Source organism: Mchenga conophoros, linkage group LG22 (assembly GCF_057382185.1).
Source record: "Mchenga conophoros isolate Kocher_MC1m ecotype Shallow Benthic linkage group LG22, M_conophoros_male_GT1.1, whole genome shotgun sequence".
Lineage (NCBI taxonomy): Eukaryota > Metazoa > Chordata > Actinopteri > Cichliformes > Cichlidae > Mchenga > Mchenga conophoros.
Window position 1 is genome coordinate 32,542,650 of NC_140546.1, and position 8,154 is coordinate 32,550,803.

Sequence of the window (8,154 nt, forward strand, 5' to 3'; positions counted from 1 at the left end):
AACAGGGCCTTTTCTACTGGCTGAGGCCAAATACATTTCACCAGTGCCTGTCTTGGTGGCTGATCCCATCGACAATATACAAAGGCTAGTGCTATTGGCTGATCCCATCCACATTACACCTGGGCCAGTGCTCCCTGTGAGGCCATATTCACTACACCAGGGCCTGTGCTGCTGGCTGATGCCATTCTCATTTCACCAGGCCCTGCCTTGCTGGCTCATGCCATCCACATTACATCAGGGCCTTTGCTGCTCGTTGATGCCATCCACATTACCCCCGGTCCTGTGGTGATGTCCGAAACCATCCACATTTCACAGGGGTTGTGTTGTTGAATGAGGCCATCCACATTACACCACTGCCAGTGCTTCCATTGAGGCCATCATCAACACACCAGGGCCTGTGGTGCTGGATGAGGCAATCCACATTACACCAGGGCCTGTGGTACTTGTTGATACCATCCACATTTCACCAGGGCCATCCAACAGTGGTGTTTGCCGAGGACATTCACATTACACCAGGGTCTGTGGTGCTGGCCAATACCATCCACATTTCACCAGGGCCAGTGTTGTTGGATGAGGCCATCCACATTACACCAGGGCCTGTGATGCCGGCTTCTACCATCCACATCACACCAGGGACAGTGAGGCCATCTTCACCACACCAGGGCCTTTGCTGTGGACTGAGGCCATCCACATTACACCAGGGCTTGTGATCCAGGCTTCTACCATCCGCATTACACCAGGGCCTGTGCTACTTGTTGATACCATCCACATTTCACCAGGGCCATCCAACAGTGGTGTTGGCCGAGGACATTCACATTACACCAGGGCCTGTGGTGCCGGCAAATACCATCCACATTTCATCAGGGCCAGTGTTGTTGGATGAGGCCATCCACATTACACCAGGGCCTGTGATGCCGGCTTCTACCATCCACATTACACCAGGGACAGTGAGGCCATCTTCACCAAACCAGGGCCTTTGCTGTGGCTAAGGCCATCCACATTACACCAGGGCTTGTGATCCCGGCTTCTACCATCCGCATTACACGAGGGACAGTGCTTCCTGTGAGGCCATCTTCACCCAACCAGGGCCTCTGCTGCTCGTTGATGCCATCCACATTACACCTGGGCCTTTGATGCCGGCTTCTACCGGTATCACAGGCCGGTAGAAGCCTGGCGTAATGTAACCTGGTGTAATGTGGATAAGTTACACCAGGGACAGTGCTTCCCTTGAGGCAATCTTCACTCCACCAGGGCCTCTCCTTCTCGTTGATGCAAACCACATTAAACCTGGGCGTGTGGTGCTGGATATCATGCACATTTCACCAGGGCCAGTGGTGTTGGCAAAGGCCATTCACACTACACCAGGGTGTGTGATGCTGACCAATACCATCCATATTTCACCAAGGACAGTGTTGTTAGATGAGGCCATCAACATTACAACAGGGACTTTGATACTGGCTGATGCCATCCACATTACACCAGGGCCTGTTTTGCTGTCCGAAACCATCCACATTTCACCAGGGCTTGTGTTGCTGGCTGATGACATTCACAAAACACAAGGGCCTTTGATACTGGCTGATGCCATCCACATTACACCAGGGCCAGTGGTGTTGGCTGAGGACATTCACATTACACCAGGGCCTGTGCCAAGACCATCCACATTTCACCAGGGACAGTGTTGTTGGATGAGGCCATCCACATTACACCAGTGCCTGTGCTACTCGTTGATTCCATTCACATTACACCAGGGCCTGTGGTGCTGGCCAATACCATCCACATTTCACCAGGGCCAGTGTTGTTGGCTTAGGCCATCCAGATTACACCACTGCCAATGCTTCCTGTGATGCCATCATCACCACATCAGGGCCTGTGCTGCTCTTTGATACCATCCACATTTCACCAGGGCTTGTGTTGCTGGCTGATGCGATCCACAATACAGAAGGGCCTCTGCTACTGGCTGAAGACATTCACATTACACCAGGGCCTGTAGTGCTGGCCAATACCATCGATATTTCACCAGGGCCACTGTTGTTGGCTGAGGCCATAAACTTTACATCAGGGACAGTGCTTCCTGTGAGGGCAACTTCACCTCAAGGCTCGTTGATGCCATCCACATTACCCCTGGGCCTGTGGTGATGTCCGAAACCATCCACATTTCCCCAGGGCTTGTGTTGCTGGCTGATGACATCCACAAAACACAAGGGCCTGTGATAATGGCTGATACCATCCTCATTTCACCAGGGCCAGCGTTGCTGGCTGATGCCATCCACATTACATCAGGGCCTGTGCTGCTCGTTGATGCCATCCACATTACCCCTGGGCCTGTGGTGATGTCCGAAACCATCCACATTTCCCCAGGGCTTGTGTTGCTGGCTGATGACATCCACAAAACACAAGGGTCTGTGATACTGGCTGATGCCATCCACATTTCACCAGGGCCACTGTTGTTGGCTTAGGCCATACACTTTACACCAGGGACAGTGCTTCCTGTGAGGCCATCTTCACCACACCAGGGTCTGTGCTTTTGGCTGAGGCCATCCACATTACATCACTGCCTGTGATGCAGGCTTCTACCATCCACATTACACCAAGGACAGTGCTTCCTGTGAGGCCATCTTCACCCGACCAGGGCCTCTGCTGCTCGTTGATGCCATCCACATTACACTTGGACCTGTGGTGCTGACCGATATCATGCACATTTCACCAGGGCCAGTGGTGTTGGCTAAGGTCATGCACATTACACCAGGGCCTTTGCTACTGGCTTAGGACATTTACATTACACCAGGGTGTGTGGTCTTGGCTGAGGCCAAGTACATTTCACCAGGCCTGTATTGGTGGCTGATCCCATCCACAATATGCAAAGGCCTGTGCTACTGGCTGATGCCATCCACTTTACACCAGGGCCAGTGTTGCTGGATGAGACCATCCACATTACACCACTTCCAGTGCTTCCTGTGAGGCCATCATCACCACACCAGGGCCTGCGTTGCTGGCTGAGGCCATTCACATTGCACCAGGGCTAATGTTCCCTGTGAGGCCATCTTCACCACACCAGGACCTGTGATACTGGTTGATTCCATCCACATTAAACCAGGGCCAGTGGTTTTGGCTGAGGACATTCACATTACACCTGGGCCTTTGGTGCTGGCCAATACCATCCACATTTCACCAGGGCCAGTGTTGTTGGCTTAGGCCATCCACATTACACCACTTCCAGTGCTTCCTGTGAGGCCATCATCACCACACCATGGCTTGTGTAGCTTTCTGATGTGATCCACAATATACAAGCTTTCTGTACTACTGGCTGAGGCCATCCACATTTCACCAGGGCCAGTGTTGTTGGTTGAGGCCATCCACATTACACCAGGGCCTGTGATGCCGGCTTCTACCATCCACATAACAACAGAGCCTGTGCTACTGGCCTAGGCCAACTACATTTCACCAGGGCCTGTGCTAGTCATTGATGCCATCCACATTATACCAGGGCAAGTGGTGCTGTCCGAAACCATCCACATTTCACCAGGGCCAGTGTTGTTGGATGAGGCCATCCACCTTACACCACTGCCAGTGCTTCGATTGAGGCCATCATCAACACACCAGGGCCTGTGGTGCTGGATGAGGCCATCCACATTTCAACAGGGATTGTGTTGCTAGATGATGCGTTCCACAAAACACAAGGGCCTTTACTACTGGCTGAGGATATTCACATTACACCAGAGCCTGTGGTGCTGGCCAATATAATCCACATTTCACCATTCGGACTCAATGTCCCCAGTCTCCCTCTGAATGCTGTTGAAGCTCTGCCGGAGGTGTGCGTTCAAGATCTCGCCTGTTCTTGGCTGAGGCCATCCAAATTACACCAGGGACAGTGCTGCCTGTGAGGCCATCATCACCACACCAGGGCCTGTGGTCCTGGCTGATACTATCCACATTACAAAAGGGCCTGTGCTGCTAGCCTTCCACATTACCCAAGGGCCTGTGTTGCGTCAGAAAAGATAAAACCATAAATATGTATTTCTGATTCTTCTATCAAAAGTTACAGCTGTCTTTAAGAAGACCATGAGAAACGCTATATTTCACCACGTTAGTGCGTTTCTCGCTATTACATGCATTTGAATGGAGTTCTCGCCGGACATAAAGTAGTTTTCATTTTGTGAATAACTTCAAAATCTTAGCTCACACAGCTTCAAAACCTGTTTGTCCAGCACGGGGATATTGAATTCTATAAGATAAAGCCATGAATACGTATATCTGAATCTTCTATCAAAAGTTACAGCTATTCATATGAAGTTGTACAAAAACGCTTTATTTCGTCAAGACAGTGCGTTCTTCACTGTTACATGCATTTGAATGGAGTTCTCGCCCGACACAAAGTATAGGTTTTCATTATGTGAATAACTTTAACATCTTAGCTCACACAGCTGCAAAACCTGTTTTCCCAGCACGGGGACCTTGAGTTCTATAAGATAAAGCCATAAACATGTGTGTCTGAGTCTTCTATCAAAAGTTACAGCTATTTATATGAAGTTGTACAAAAACGCTTTCTTTCGCCAAGACAGTGCGTTTCTCACTGTTACATGCATTTGAATGGGGAACTCGACCGAAATAAAGTATAGGTTTTCATTATGTAAATAACTTGGAAATCTTAGCTCAAACAGCTGCAAAACCTGTTTTCCTAGCACGGGGACCTTGAGTTCTATAAGATAAAGCCATAAACAAGTTTGTCTGAGTCTTCTATCAAAAGTTACAGCTATTTATATGAAGTTGTACAAAAAAGCTTTCTTTCGCCAAGACAGTGCGTTTCTCACTCTTACATGCATTTGAATGGGAAACTCGACCGGAACAAAGTATAGGTTTTCATTATGTGAATAACTATGAAATCTTAGCTCAAACAGCTGCAAAACCTGTTTTCCTAGCACGGGGACATTGAGTTCTATAAGATAAAGCCATAAACATGTGTATCCGAGTCTTCTATCAAAAGTTACAGCTATTTATATGAAGTTGTACAAAAACGCTTTCTTTCGCCAAGACAGTGCGTTTCTCACTGTTACATGCATTTGAATGGGGAACTCGACCGAAACAAAGTATAGGTTTTCATTATGTGAATAACTTGGAAATCTTAGCTCAAACAGCTGCAAAACCTGTTTTCCTAGCACGGGGACATTGAGTTCTATAAGATAAAGCCATAAACATGTGTGTCTGAGTCTTCTATCAAAAGTTACAGCTATTTATATGAAGTTGTACAAAAACGCTTTCTTTCGCCAAGACAGTGCGTTTCTCACTGTTACGTGCATTTGAATGGGGAACTCGACCGAAATAAAGTATAGGTTTTCATTATGTGAATAACTTGGAAATCTTAGCTCAAACAGCTGCAAAACCTGTTTTCCCAGCACGGGGACCTTGAGTTTTATAAGATAAAGCCATAAACAAGTTTGTCTGAGTCTTCTATCAAAAGTTACAGCTATTTATATGAAGTTGTACAAAAAAGCTTTCTTTCGCCAAGACAGTGCGTTTCTCACTCTTACATGCATTTGAATGGGAAACTCGACCGAAACAAAGTATAGGTTTTCATTATGTGAATAACTTGGAAATCTTAGCTCAAACAGCTGCAAAACCTGTTTTCCTAGCACGGGGACATTGAGTTCTATAAGATAAAGCCATAAACATGTGTATCCGAGTCTTCTATCAAAAGTTACAGATATTTATATGAAGTTGTACAAAAACGCTTTCTTTCGCCAAGACAGTGCGTTTCTCACTCTTACATGCATTTGAATGGGAAACTCGACCGGAACAAAGTATAGGTTTTCATTATGTGAATAACTATGAAATCTTAGCTCAAACAGCTGCAAAACCTGTTTTCCTAGCACGGGGACATTGAGTTCTATAAGATAAAGCCATAAACATGTGTATCCGAGTCTTCTATCAAAAGTTACAGCTATTTATATGAAGTTGTACAAAAACGCTTTCTTTCGCCAAGACAGTGCGTTTCTCACTGTTACATGCATTTGAATGGGGAACTCGACCGAAACAAAGTATAGGTTTTCATTATGTGAATAACTTGGAAATCTTAGCTCAAACAGCTGCAAAACCTGTTTTCCTAGCACGGGGACATTGAGTTCTATAAGATAAAGCCATAAACATGTGTGTCTGAGTCTTCTATCAAAAGTTACAGCTATTTATATGAAGTTGTACAAAAACGCTTTCTTTCGCCAAGACAGTGCGTTTCTCACTGTTACGTGCATTTGAATGGGGAACTCGACCGAAATAAAGTATAGGTTTTCATTATGTGAATAACTTGGAAATCTTAGCTCAAACAGCTGCAAAACCTGTTTTCCCAGCACGGGGACCTTGAGTTTTATAAGATAAAGCCATAAACAAGTTTGTCTGAGTCTTCTATCAAAAGTTACAGCTATTTATATGAAGTTGTACAAAAAAGCTTTCTTTCGCCAAGACAGTGCGTTTCTCACTCTTACATGCATTTGAATGGGAAACTCGACCGAAACAAAGTATAGGTTTTCATTATGTGAATAACTTGGAAATCTTAGCTCAAACAGCTGCAAAACCTGTTTTCCTAGCACGGGGACATTGAGTTCTATAAGATAAAGCCATAAACATGTGTATCCGAGTCTTCTATCAAAAGTTACAGATATTTATATGAAGTTGTACAAAAACGCTTTCTTTCGCCAAGACTGCGTTTCTCACTTTTACATGCATTTGAATGGGGAACTCGACCGAAACAAAGTATAGGTTTTCATTATGTGAATAACTTGGAAATCTTAGCTCAAACAGCTGCAAAACCTGTTTTCCTAGCACGGGGACATTGAGTTCTATAAGATAAAGCCATAAACATGTGTATCCGAGTCTTCTATCAAAAGTTACAGCTATTTATATGAAGTTGTACAAAAACGCTTTCTCTCGCCAAGACAGTGCGTTTCTCACTGTTACATGCATTTGAATGGGGAACTCGACCGAAACAAAGTATAGGTTTTCATTATGTGAATAACTTGGAAATCTTAGCTCAAACAGCTGCAAAACCTGTTTTCCCAGCACGGAGACCTTGAGTTCTATAAGATAAAGCCATAAACATGTTTGTCTGAGTCTTCTATCAAAAGTTACAGCTATTTATATGAAGTTGTACAAAAAAGCTTTCTTTCACCAAGACAGTGCGTTTCTCACTCTTACATGCATTTGAATGGGAAACTCGACCGAAACAAAGTATAGGTTTTCATTATGTGAATAACTTGGAAATCTTAGCTCAAACAGCTGCAAAACCTGTTTTCCCAGCACAGGGACCTTGAGTTCTATAAGATAAAGCCATAAACATGTTTGTCTGAGTCTTCTATCAAAAGTTACAGCTATTTATATGAAGTTGTACAAAAACGCTTTCTTTCACCAAGACAGTGCGTTTCTCACTGTTACATGCATTTGAATGGGAAACTCGACCGAAACAAAGTATAGGTTTTCATTATGTGAATAACTTGGAAATCTTAGCTCAAACAGCTGCAAAACCTGTTTTCCGAGCACAGGGACCTTGAGTTCTATAAGATAAAGCCATAAACATGTTTGTCTGAGTCTTCTATCAAAAGTTACAGCTATTTATATGAAGTTTTACAAAAACGCTTTCTTTCGCCAAGACAGTGCGTTTCTCACTGTTACATGCATTTGAATGGGGAACTCGACCGAAACAAAGTATAGGTTTTCATTATGTGAATAACTTGGAAATCTTAGCTCAAACAGCTGCAAAACCTGTTTTCCTAGCACGGGGACATTGAGTTCTATAAGATAAAGCCATAAACATGTGTATCCGAGTCTTCTATCAAAAGTTACAGCTATTTATATGAAGTTGTACAAAAAAGCTTTCTTTCACCAAGACAGTGCGTTTCTCACTCTTACATGCATTTGAATGGGAAACTCGACCGAAACAAAGTATAGGTTTTCATTATGTGAATAACTTGGAAATCTTAGCTCAAACAGCTGCAAAACCTGTTTTCCCAGCACGGGGATATTGAGTTCTATAAGATAAAGCCATAAACAAGTGTGTCTGAGTCTTCTATCAAAAGTTACAGCTATTTATATGAAGTTGTACAAAAAAGCTTTCTTTCGCCAAGACAGTGCGTTTCTCACTCTTACATGCATTTGAATGGGAAACTCGAC